The sequence below is a fragment of the Rutidosis leptorrhynchoides genome, chromosome 7 (assembly GCF_046630445.1).
Source record: "Rutidosis leptorrhynchoides isolate AG116_Rl617_1_P2 chromosome 7, CSIRO_AGI_Rlap_v1, whole genome shotgun sequence".
In the NCBI taxonomy this organism is placed as follows: Eukaryota; Viridiplantae; Streptophyta; class Magnoliopsida; order Asterales; family Asteraceae; genus Rutidosis; species Rutidosis leptorrhynchoides.
Window position 1 is genome coordinate 127,057,361 of NC_092339.1, and position 10,866 is coordinate 127,068,226.

The 10,866-nt window shown below is 32.5% G+C and overlaps 1 non-coding gene across 1 annotated transcript; it reads left to right on the forward strand.

Annotated features, from left to right (window-relative positions):
* The first annotated feature begins 10,062 nt into the window (after positions 1-10,062).
* On the forward strand, positions 10,063-10,169 carry LOC139860679 (small nucleolar RNA R71). The gene has a single exon (XR_011763308.1). It is a non-coding gene; the product is annotated as a small nucleolar RNA R71 (small nucleolar RNA).
* The last annotated feature ends 697 nt before the right edge of the window (positions 10,170-10,866 follow it).

A 10,866-nucleotide genomic window follows, 5' to 3' on the forward strand; every position in this document is an offset into this window, starting at 1 on the left:
CACTATTCTGTTGGACGAAATCCATATCAATGAAAAACTTCAGTTCATTGAAGAACCCGTCGAAATAATGGATCGTGAGGTTAAGAGACTTAAGCAAAACAAGATACCAATTGTTAAGGTTCGATGGAATGCTCGTAGAGGACCCGAGTTCACCTGGGAGCATGAAGATCAGATGAAGAAGAAATACCCACATCTATTTCCAGAAGATTCGTCAACACCTTCAACAGCTTAAAATTTTGGGACGAAATTTATTTAACGGGTAGGTACTGTAGTGACCCGAACTTTTCCATGTTTATATATATTAATTGAGATTGATATTTACATGACTAAATATTTCCAACATGTTAAGCAATCAAACTTGTTAAGACTTGATTAAATGAAATAAGTTTCATATAGACAATTGATCACCCAAGTTGACCGGCGATTCACGAACGTTACAATATTGTAAAAACTACATGTTGTGGTATATATAGACATATATATATGGTTGACATGAGATTATGATGAGTAAGTATCTCACTAAGTATATTAACAATGTGTGATATACATAAGAAATGAGATTACTAAGTTAAGAAACTCGAAATGATATATATAACGATTATCGTTATGATAACGTCTACTAAATATATATGTATCATATTAAGATATTGATACACTATATTTAACATGATAAAATGATATTTAAATATATCATTAAGTGTGTTAACAATGAACTACATATGTAAAAACAAGACTACTAACTCAAGAATTACGAAACGAGACTTATATGTAACGATTATCGTTGTAACGATATTTTAATGTATATATCATATTAAGAGATATTCATACATCATAATATCATGATAATATAATAATTTAACATCTCATTTGATATAAGAAACATTGGGTTAACAACATTAATTGAGATCGTTAACTAAAAGGTTTCAAAACAACACTTACATGTAACGAATAACGAAGACTTAACGACTCCATTAGAATGTATATACATGTTGTGTTTTGATATGTATTCTTACACTTTTGAAAGACTTCAAGTCACATATCAAAGTACTTCTACTTAACAAAAATGCTTACAGTTACATCCTCGTTCAGTTTCATCAACAATTCTACTCATATGCACCCGTATTCATACTCGTACAATACACAGCTTTTAGATGTATGTACTATTGGTTTATACACTCCAATGATCAGCTCTTATCAGCCCATGTGAGTCACCTAACATATGTGGGAACTATAATTTGGCAACTAGCATGAAATATCTCATAAAATTACAAAAATATGAGTAATCATTCATGACTTATTTACATGAAAATAAAATTACATATCCTTTATATCTAATCCATATACCTAATAGTTAAAGCTAAGGGGTATAAAATATTATTAAATTTTAGCAGGAAAATACTATTAAATACGATACAATTTTACACAAGATATTTATTTATTTATTGAATGGATATACTTAAACCTTGCTACAACACTTATAGGCAGTGTACCTAATCGTACAGTAGTGTAGTTTTTAGTAAGTCCGGTTCGTTCCACAGGGAATCTTTTTCACAAAGCTTAACGCTATATTAGTTTACTTTTATAAAAATACAAATATATATAAGTAATATTATTATTATAAAGGGGGTTTTTACCATTTAATGACCGGTTTGTCGATTTTAAAACTCTAGTCGCAGTTAAAACCAAATGTAAAATATTAAAAATAAATACAAGACTTAAATTAAAGCGTAAAGTAAATAACGATAATGAAATTGCGATAAATAAAAGTGCGATAAAATAAACTTGCGATAATTAAAAAGTACGAAAATTAAAGTGCAATTAAATACAATAACAATAAATAAAATGCGATAATTAGAAGTGCAATTAAATATAAAATAAAGGAAATTAAATATGAAATAAAAGAATTATGCTTATTTAAACTTCCGTAATCATGATGTTTGATGTGTTGATTTTAGTTTTATGCCCATGGGTTAATTGTCCTTTGTCTTGGATTATTTAATATGTCCATACGGATTTGTCCATAATAGTCCATCAGTCATAAATATAAAGAGCGAAAGCCTTCGTCAAATTATTCTTATTCCCGAAGTCAAATATTCCAACTAATTGGGGATTCGAATTGTAACAAGGTTTTAATACTTTGTTTAATGAATATACCAGGTTATCGACTGCGTGTAAACCAAGGTTTTACTACTTTGTTAACAATTACACCAATTACCCTTGAATGTAATTCACCCCTGTTTCAACAAGTCTATTAACTATTAATCCAGTTCCGTGTCCGGTAAAATGAATAATTATTGGTATTTATAGATATCCCGCCCACCGTACCCAGTCAAGCGTAAGTGGTTATATATAAATACGTCGAATTATAATTTTGTATATTAAATTAACAAGGTATTGTTTAGTTAATATAAAACCCATTAATAGCCCATAGTCTAATTTCCACAAGTGTCATTCTTTTGTCCAAACCCCAATTATGGTACAAAGCCCAATTACCCAATTTTAGTAATTAGTCCAACATCATGATTACTTCGGATTAAATAAGCATAATAATAACTTAGCTACGAGTCATTAAATTAAAAAGGTTGAACATAACTTACAATGATTAAAAATAGCGTAGCGTTACACGGACAGAATTTCGACTTACACCCTTACAACATTCGCTAACATACCCTTATTATTAGAATTAAAATTAAAATATAAATTATAAATATATATATTACGTATAGATAGATGGATGGATTGAATTATGGATATTTTTTACGATCAGAATGCGCGAGCTTTATAGGCAGTTTCAATATTTGGGGCTCCGCGACTCGCGGCCCTTTCCTTCTTCAAACTCCGCGAGTCGCGGAGTTTGTTTTTACAGCTCACCCACATTTGGCTCTTTGTTTGCCGATGATTTATTTTATAAATATAATATATATATAATTAATATAATTAATTATATATTATATTATATTTATATACATAGTTAACTTGTAATTTTTAGTCCGTTGCGTCGAGCGTTGAGAGTTGACTCTGGTCCCGGTTCCGGATTTTTGAACGTCCTTGCGTACTATTTTATATCTTGTACTTTGCGTTTTGAATCTTGTGCTCTTGTAATTTCGAGACGTTTCTTATCAATAATTGGAACCTCTTTGATTGTATTTTGTACTTTTGAGCTTTTTGGTCGTTTGCGTCTTCAATTTGTCGAATCTGTCTTTTGTCTTCACCTTTTATTATTTAAATGAATATCACTTTTAAATAGAACAATTGCAACTAAAAGCTTGTCTTTCTTGAGGAATAATGCTATGAAATATATGTTCGTTTTTAGCATTATCAATACCAACGACCAAAAACACCTACAAACACTTTCATTCTTCAATTTTATTCATCTAATTGATCTCTCTCAAGTTCCATCTTCAAGTTCTAAGTGTTCTTCATAAATTCCATAAGTATAGTTTCATAAAAATCAAGAATACTTCCAAGTTTGCAAGTCTACTTCCAAGCTTTCTAATCCATTCCAAGTAATCATCTAAGATCAAGAAACCTTTGTTATTTATAGTAGGTTATCTTTCTAATTCAAGGTAATATTCATATTCAAACTTTGATTCAATTTCTACAACTATAACAATCTTATTTCGAGTGAAAATCTTACTTGAACTGTTTTCGTGTCATGATTCTGTTTCAAGAACTTTCAAGCCATCCAAGGATCCTTTGAAGCTAGATCCATTTTTCTCATTTCCAGTAGTTTTATCCAGAAAACTTGAGGTAGTAATGATGTTCATAACATCATTCGATTCATACATATAAAGCTATCTTAATCGAAGGTTTAAACTTGTAATCACTAGAACATAGTTTAGTTAATTCTAAACTTGTTCGCAAACAAAAGCTAATCCTTATAACTTGAATTTTAAAATCAACTAAACACATGTTCTATATCTTTATGATATGCTAACTTAATGATTTAAAACCTGGAAACACGATGAACACCATAAAATCGGATATACGCCGTCGTAGTGAAACCGGGAGCTGTTTTGGTTTTAACTAAAAACTATGATAAACTTTGATTTAAAAGTTGTTCTTCTGGGAAAATTATTTTTCATTTGAACATGAAACTATATCCAAAAATCAAGGTTAAACTCAAAGTGGAAGTATGTTTTCTAAAATGGTCATCTAGACGTCGTTCTTTCGACTGAAATGACTACCTTTACAAAAATGACTTGTAACTTATATTTCTGACTATAACGTATACTTTTTCTGTTTAGATTCATAAAATAGAGTTCAATATGAAACCATAGAAATTTGATTCACTCAAAACGGATTTAAAATGAAGAAGGTATGGGTAAAACAAGATTGGATATTTTTTTATCTTTTTAGCTACGGGAAATGTTTAACAATTCTAGACAAATCATATCCTAGCTAACTTATATTGTATTATACATGTATTCTAATATATTATGTAATCTTGGGATACCATAGACACGTATGCAAATGTTTTGACATATCATATCGACCCATGTATATATATTATTTGGAACAACCATAGACACTCTATATGCAGTAATGTTGGAGTTAGCTATACAGGGTTGAGGTTGATTCCAAAAATATATATACTTTGAGTTGTGATCTAGCCTGAGACGTGTATACACTGGGTCATGGATTGGTTCAAGATAATATATATATCGATTTATTTCTGTACATCTAACTGTGAACAGCTAGTTGTAGGTTACTAACGAGGACATCTGACTTAATACACTAAAATCTTTAAAACATAATAAAAATGATTGTAATTATATTTTGATCATACTTTGATATATATGTACATATTTGTTTAGGTTCGTGAATCGATCCGTGGCCAAGTCTTATTTTCGAGGAAGGAAATATCTGTGAAAGTGAGTTATAGTCCCACTTTTAAAATCAAATATTTTTGGGATGAGAATACATGCAGTTTTTATAAATGATTTACAAAATAGACACAAGTACGTGAAACTACATTCTATGGTTGAATTATCGAAATCGAATATGCCCCTTTTTATTAAGTCTGGTAATCTAAGAATTAGGTAACAGACACCCTAATTGACGCGAATCCTAAAGATAGATCTATTGGGCCTAACAAACCCCATCCAAAATACCGGATGCTTTAGTACTTCGAAATTTATATCATATCCGAAGGGTGTCCCGGAATGATGGGGATATTCTTATATATGCATCTTGTTAATGTCAGTTACCAGGTGTTCACCATATGAATGATTTTTATCTCTATGTATCGGATGTGTATTGAAATATGAAATCTTGTGGTCTATTGTTACGATTTGATATATATAGGTTAAACCTATAACTCACCAACATTTTTGTTGACGTTTAAAGCATGTTTATTCTCAGGTGAATACTAAGAGCTTCCGATGTTGCATACTAAAATAAGGACAAGATTTGGAGTCCATGTTTGTATGATATTGTGTAAAAACTGCATTCAAGAAACATATGTCGATGTAATATATTTCTATTGTAAACCATTATGTAATGGTCGTGTGTAAACAGTATATTTTAGATTATCATTATTTGATAATCTACGTAATGTTTTTAAAACTTTTATTGATAAAATAAAGGTTATGATTGTTTTAAAAATGAATGCAGTCTTTGAAAAACGTCTCATATAGAGGTTAAAACCTCGCAACGAAATCAATTAATATAGAACGTTTATAATCAATATGAACGGGACATTTCAAACGTTGCTTGTCCTCAAGCAATACAGAACTTGAAATTACAATCACACTTCACTCGAATCACTTTTTTTATTCTCACACTATATACATCAGTGATTTTGATACATCGGTATGAACAATGATAGTAACGATGTGGTTTACAGTCCCACATGACTATGAAAATTTAGATCCTTTAAGGAAATTGGATCTTTATGAAAATATTTGATCTTTTGAAAATTCATTCTAGCTTTTACCCTAGATAAGTTTTCTGGAATAACCCTTCACCGGTGTTTGCAAAATATTTTTGTGGGTTGTGTGGGTTTCATATTTTAAAATTTTAGCTCAAAACTTGATGTTTTGTGTCACCCACTTGCTAATCCTTGTATTAGGAAAGCACACGTCCAGTATACTTGCTCCGTATATTACCTTTCGGTAAACTACCGTCCAGTTGTAAAGGAAAGCGATGAACAATCAACTGTTAAGGCAATGTCTAATGACATGCAGATGTTCATGGTCCACAACGTGTCGGATGAAATTACTATCCTTTGTAGGAACAATAGCAAAGATCACCTTATAATTTTTTGGTCTGGCACAAGGTCCTATCTTTGACCATGCTATGTAACCACCGTTCTTACGGTTGACACCCGATTTGGTTTAGGTGACCTAATGAATTTCGGTGAATTCTTAGGATTTTACGTTTAATGGTAATAAACGCATTGAAAATAGGTTTTCAAAAAACAAATCGGTTTTAATTTGATCAAAATATTTTTTCGTTCAAGCTCGAGTTTAGATATTATCGAATTCCATGAGTTTGTAATTCTCAATCTTTAAGGTCAATCTCAAAGATTGAGTAATGTCAGGCTAAAAGCTGATTTTTCATCTTTAAGGAGATTATCCTTTCTGGAGGTCTGATTCATTAGTCTTATCAAGCTAATTTGCATGGCGCCCTCCCCATTTTACGAGATAGATCCTCTCATGGATAGCATAAGTCTGACCACATGGCGACCCTATTTGATGCTGAGGTCCTTGGATTTCCAGCTGATTTTTGAGATGACTTTTCTAGATTTTTCGTCAACCTACAGCTGGTCTGGACGACAACTTCCTGACCTAAATCAAGAAGCGCGTGTCTTTTTCGGAAGACTTTACTTTCTTTAATGATGGAATTGATTCATCGTGTAGATTCATCTTTCTTTCAAATATATTACAGTAAATCGGGTAAAACTGGTTAGTTTAGTCCAAAACAAAAGTACCTGCAAAATCTTGTATAAAAATATGTGATATATGTTTTAAAGATAACTTGGTACATTCTTTCCACACTTAGCTTTTATTTATTCTTTTCTTTGCCTTTTTATTCTCCTTTATTCCATTTTAAATGAATTCAAGCGTTTTGGGTTGTTTTTCAATTTATGTTCTCTCCAAGGTAACAATAATTTCGGTAATAAAACCTAGTTTTATCATTCATAAATATGTATAAACATGATTTTGAGTTCATTTAGTTAAAAAAAATTTCAAATTTTTACAAAATTTGGCAATTAAACCCAGTGTAAACCCGAGAGAATTTATAACCCTTCCCCACACTTGAGATTTTGCAATGCCCTCATTTGCATGAAATCAGTAAAAATTTAAATTCATGAGGGTGATTAGTGTAGAAAAGTGATTAAAAATACCTATTTTGTAATTACTAATATCGTCGAATGATAGATGGCGCGCCTCATCGTTCATTCCTTTTGTTGTAATTTCACATATGTTTTGCGTCTTATCGTCAAAATTTGTAGCTTTTGCTGAACTTAATGCCAGTTTTTGAAAGTGCGCTGTTTTACCCTGTTTTGTACATAAGATAGACTTCAAACATATATACATATATATATATATTTTTTATAAAACCTTTATTTATTAAAACAATTTAAATGAATAATTTTTAAAATTTTGTTTCCTTTTACTTTAGGTAGAGGTAGTTTGGGTATGTTTACCTAGTCCATCCCTAAACAAAATTTAAAAATTGTCGTTTTAAAGCGGTTGTTTTAAAAACAAAGATTTTTGGGTTTTTTTTTTATTATTATTATTATTTTTTTTTTTTTTGCATACTCTAGATCAGTAATATTAAAAATAATGATAACAAAATTTTTCACCCCGTCTTTGGGTAAAGCAATTTCGATTCTATGATCTAGTCTTTAACTCACGACGAATTTTAGAAATCATTTTTTAAACTTAATGAAATAAAGTAAATTTTTGTTTTTAAATTCACACAAAACATAAATTTAAAAAGCGTATTAATTTCATACAAGACCTACAAAACAAAAAATTCAGAATGGGGGGAGAAAACTAGTTCTTTAGTGTCTGCTAGTGGAAAAGACCAATCGGATTCCATTCTCGGAAACTACACGAGAACAGAACAACTAACTTTAGGCAGCATTTTCTTTTTAGAACATTTGAATCTCCCTACACTTAGGTAGATGTGGTGTCGAAATTGTGGTTAACTTCATTATCAATTTCTCTTGGACCATAATCAACTTGCATATCTGTGACTTTTACTTTAAGCCATTGGTCAGATTCCTATGTAATATCCTCAAATTCAACTAGTTTTGCCTTTTCTTTAGGCGATAGATTGGATACTAACCAGTTACATAACTTAAAGTTCCCCTTTGTTCTAGCATCGCGAACCCGTTTAATAAGTTTCTTCATTGAACTGTTAATAACGGAGTCATTTAATTTCGTATCAACAACGGGGTTCTTTGTTATCAGGTCATCATTAGGTGTTACTTCATCTTCCCCACACTTAGGCATTTTATTATTGTTAAGCACTACTGTTAGAGTTGGTAAAACAATATGCTTCTCATCGATCATTTTTATTGGTTCAACGGTTTTGGTTGGTGGAGATTTAGACTTTCGAATCATAAAGGTGATCGATTTGTCACCATCACTAAGTGTCATTCTACCCTCTCTAACATCAAATAACGCCCTGGTGGACGCTAAGAATGGTCGACCTAAAATTAGAGGAATATTTGAGTCCTCTTCTATGTCAATGACAATAAATTCGACTAGAAAGGTTAAATTACCTACTTGAACGGGTAGGTTGTCAGCAATTCCAACTGGGTGCCTAATGGTTTGATCAAAGAGTCGAACACTCATCTCCGTTGGACTTAACTCACCTACTCCTAATCTCTTATATATTGAAAGAGGCATAACACTCACACTTGCACCTAAATCTGCTAGTGCATCATACATGACACAATCACTAAGTAGACAAGGAACAATAAATTCACCCAGATCACCCAACCTGGGTGGAGGTTTCGGTGGAACTGTCTTCTCCGGGTTTATTTTTACGATTTTTATTTCTTGCACTTTCGTATTCTTCTTCTTCTTTCCAAAGGTATCACAAACTTTATTACCTATCACTTGCTCATACTCAACTCCTTTTCTAGGAAACGGGATGGGTGGTCTGTATGGTGCCACCACTGGCTTTACATACACGGGTGGTGGTGGTGTAACTTCTTCATTGGTACTCACATCTAAAACTTTCCCATCTTCTGGTGCTGGTTTTTCAGAATTTGTTGATACCATATTAACATTCTCATTCCGAGGATTTACTTCAGTATCACTCGGTAGCTTTCCTTGTTCCCTCTCACTCATCATGCTAGCAAGAGTACCTACGTGTTTTTCTAGATTCAAAATGGAAGCTTGTTGAGTTCTTAATGACTGATCAAACCTCTCATTCGTTTGGGTTTGAGATGTAATAAATTGTGTTTGAGATTCCATTAGCTTTGCCATCATTTCTTCCAGATTTGACTTTTTCTCTTCGGTTTACAGTGGTGGTTTATACAAGCCAGGTCTTTGTTGATTGAAAGTGTTGTTTTGAGTTGGTTGGTTATTCGGACCTTGTTGGTTATATGAGTTATTGTTCGGTCCTTTTGGATTGTAAAGAATGTTTTGATTTCGATTAAAGTTTAGCATTGGCGGTTGATAATTATTTTCATAATTATTTCCCGACCTTTGGTTCATGTAGGAAACATTCTCACGTTGTTCCATCGTTTGCTCAATGTGACAATCTTTCGTTAAGTGTGGTCCACCGCATTGCTCACAACTGATTCGTATTGCGTGAATATCTTTAGTCATCATTTCCATTCATCTCTCGAAAGCATCTATTTTTGTGAAAACGGAATCAAAGTCATGGCTAGAATCGGCTCTAGCCGCTTTAAATGAACGAAAGATATCTTTTTCCTGGTGCCACTCATGCGAGTGGGAGGCTGTGTTATCAATGATTTTGTGAGCTTCGGTTGAGGTTTTCTTCATAATGGAACCACCAGCTACTGTGTCGATGTCTTTTCGTGTAGCGATGTCGACACCTTGGTAGAATATTTGTACTATTTGATAAGTGTCTAAACCATAATGAGGACATCCTCTCAACAACTTTCTGAATCTTGTCCACGCCTCATATAATGTTTCATTTGGCTTTTGCGCGAATGTAATAATTACTCCTTGAAGTCTCACGGCTTTAGATGCCAGAAAGAACCTTTTAAGAAAATTTTCAACTAAGACATCCCATGTGTCAATCGCTTCTTCAGGTAACGATTCTAACCAATCTTTGGCTTCTCCCTTTAAAGTCCAGGGAAACAACATGAGATAGATCTGTTCATCCTCAACTTCTCTGATTTTGAATAGAGTACATATCCTATTAAAGGTTTGAAGATGTTCGTTTGGATCTTCTTTTGGCGTACCACTATATTGGCATTGATTAGTTACCATGTGTAGGATTTGTCCTTTGATTTCATAATCTAGTGCATTAACATCTGGCCGAATAATGGCGTGACCTTGGCCATTGCGTGTGGCTCTCATTCGGTCTTCCATACTTTGAGGTTCTGTTACTTCCATAATTGAATTTGTTGAATACGAATCACTAGAGGATTCTTATTTAACGGTTTGTGGTTCAGGAGGAATAATTAGTGGTTCAGGATCTTGGAATTGTCCTTGAATATCCTCCGGGTTCTCAATTGTGAAGTCGGGTTCAAAAAATGGATTATCGAAAATTTGAATTGGAGTACTTGTTCGACTAGAGGATGATTCTAAAGAAAAATCAACGGCGATAATATTGGCAAGATGTCTTGATCGAGTTACAGGAGGTGAACGTACGAAAGGTGGTGAACGTTTTGCTCGGTGCATTCACTGAATATCCTATTAGTTATAA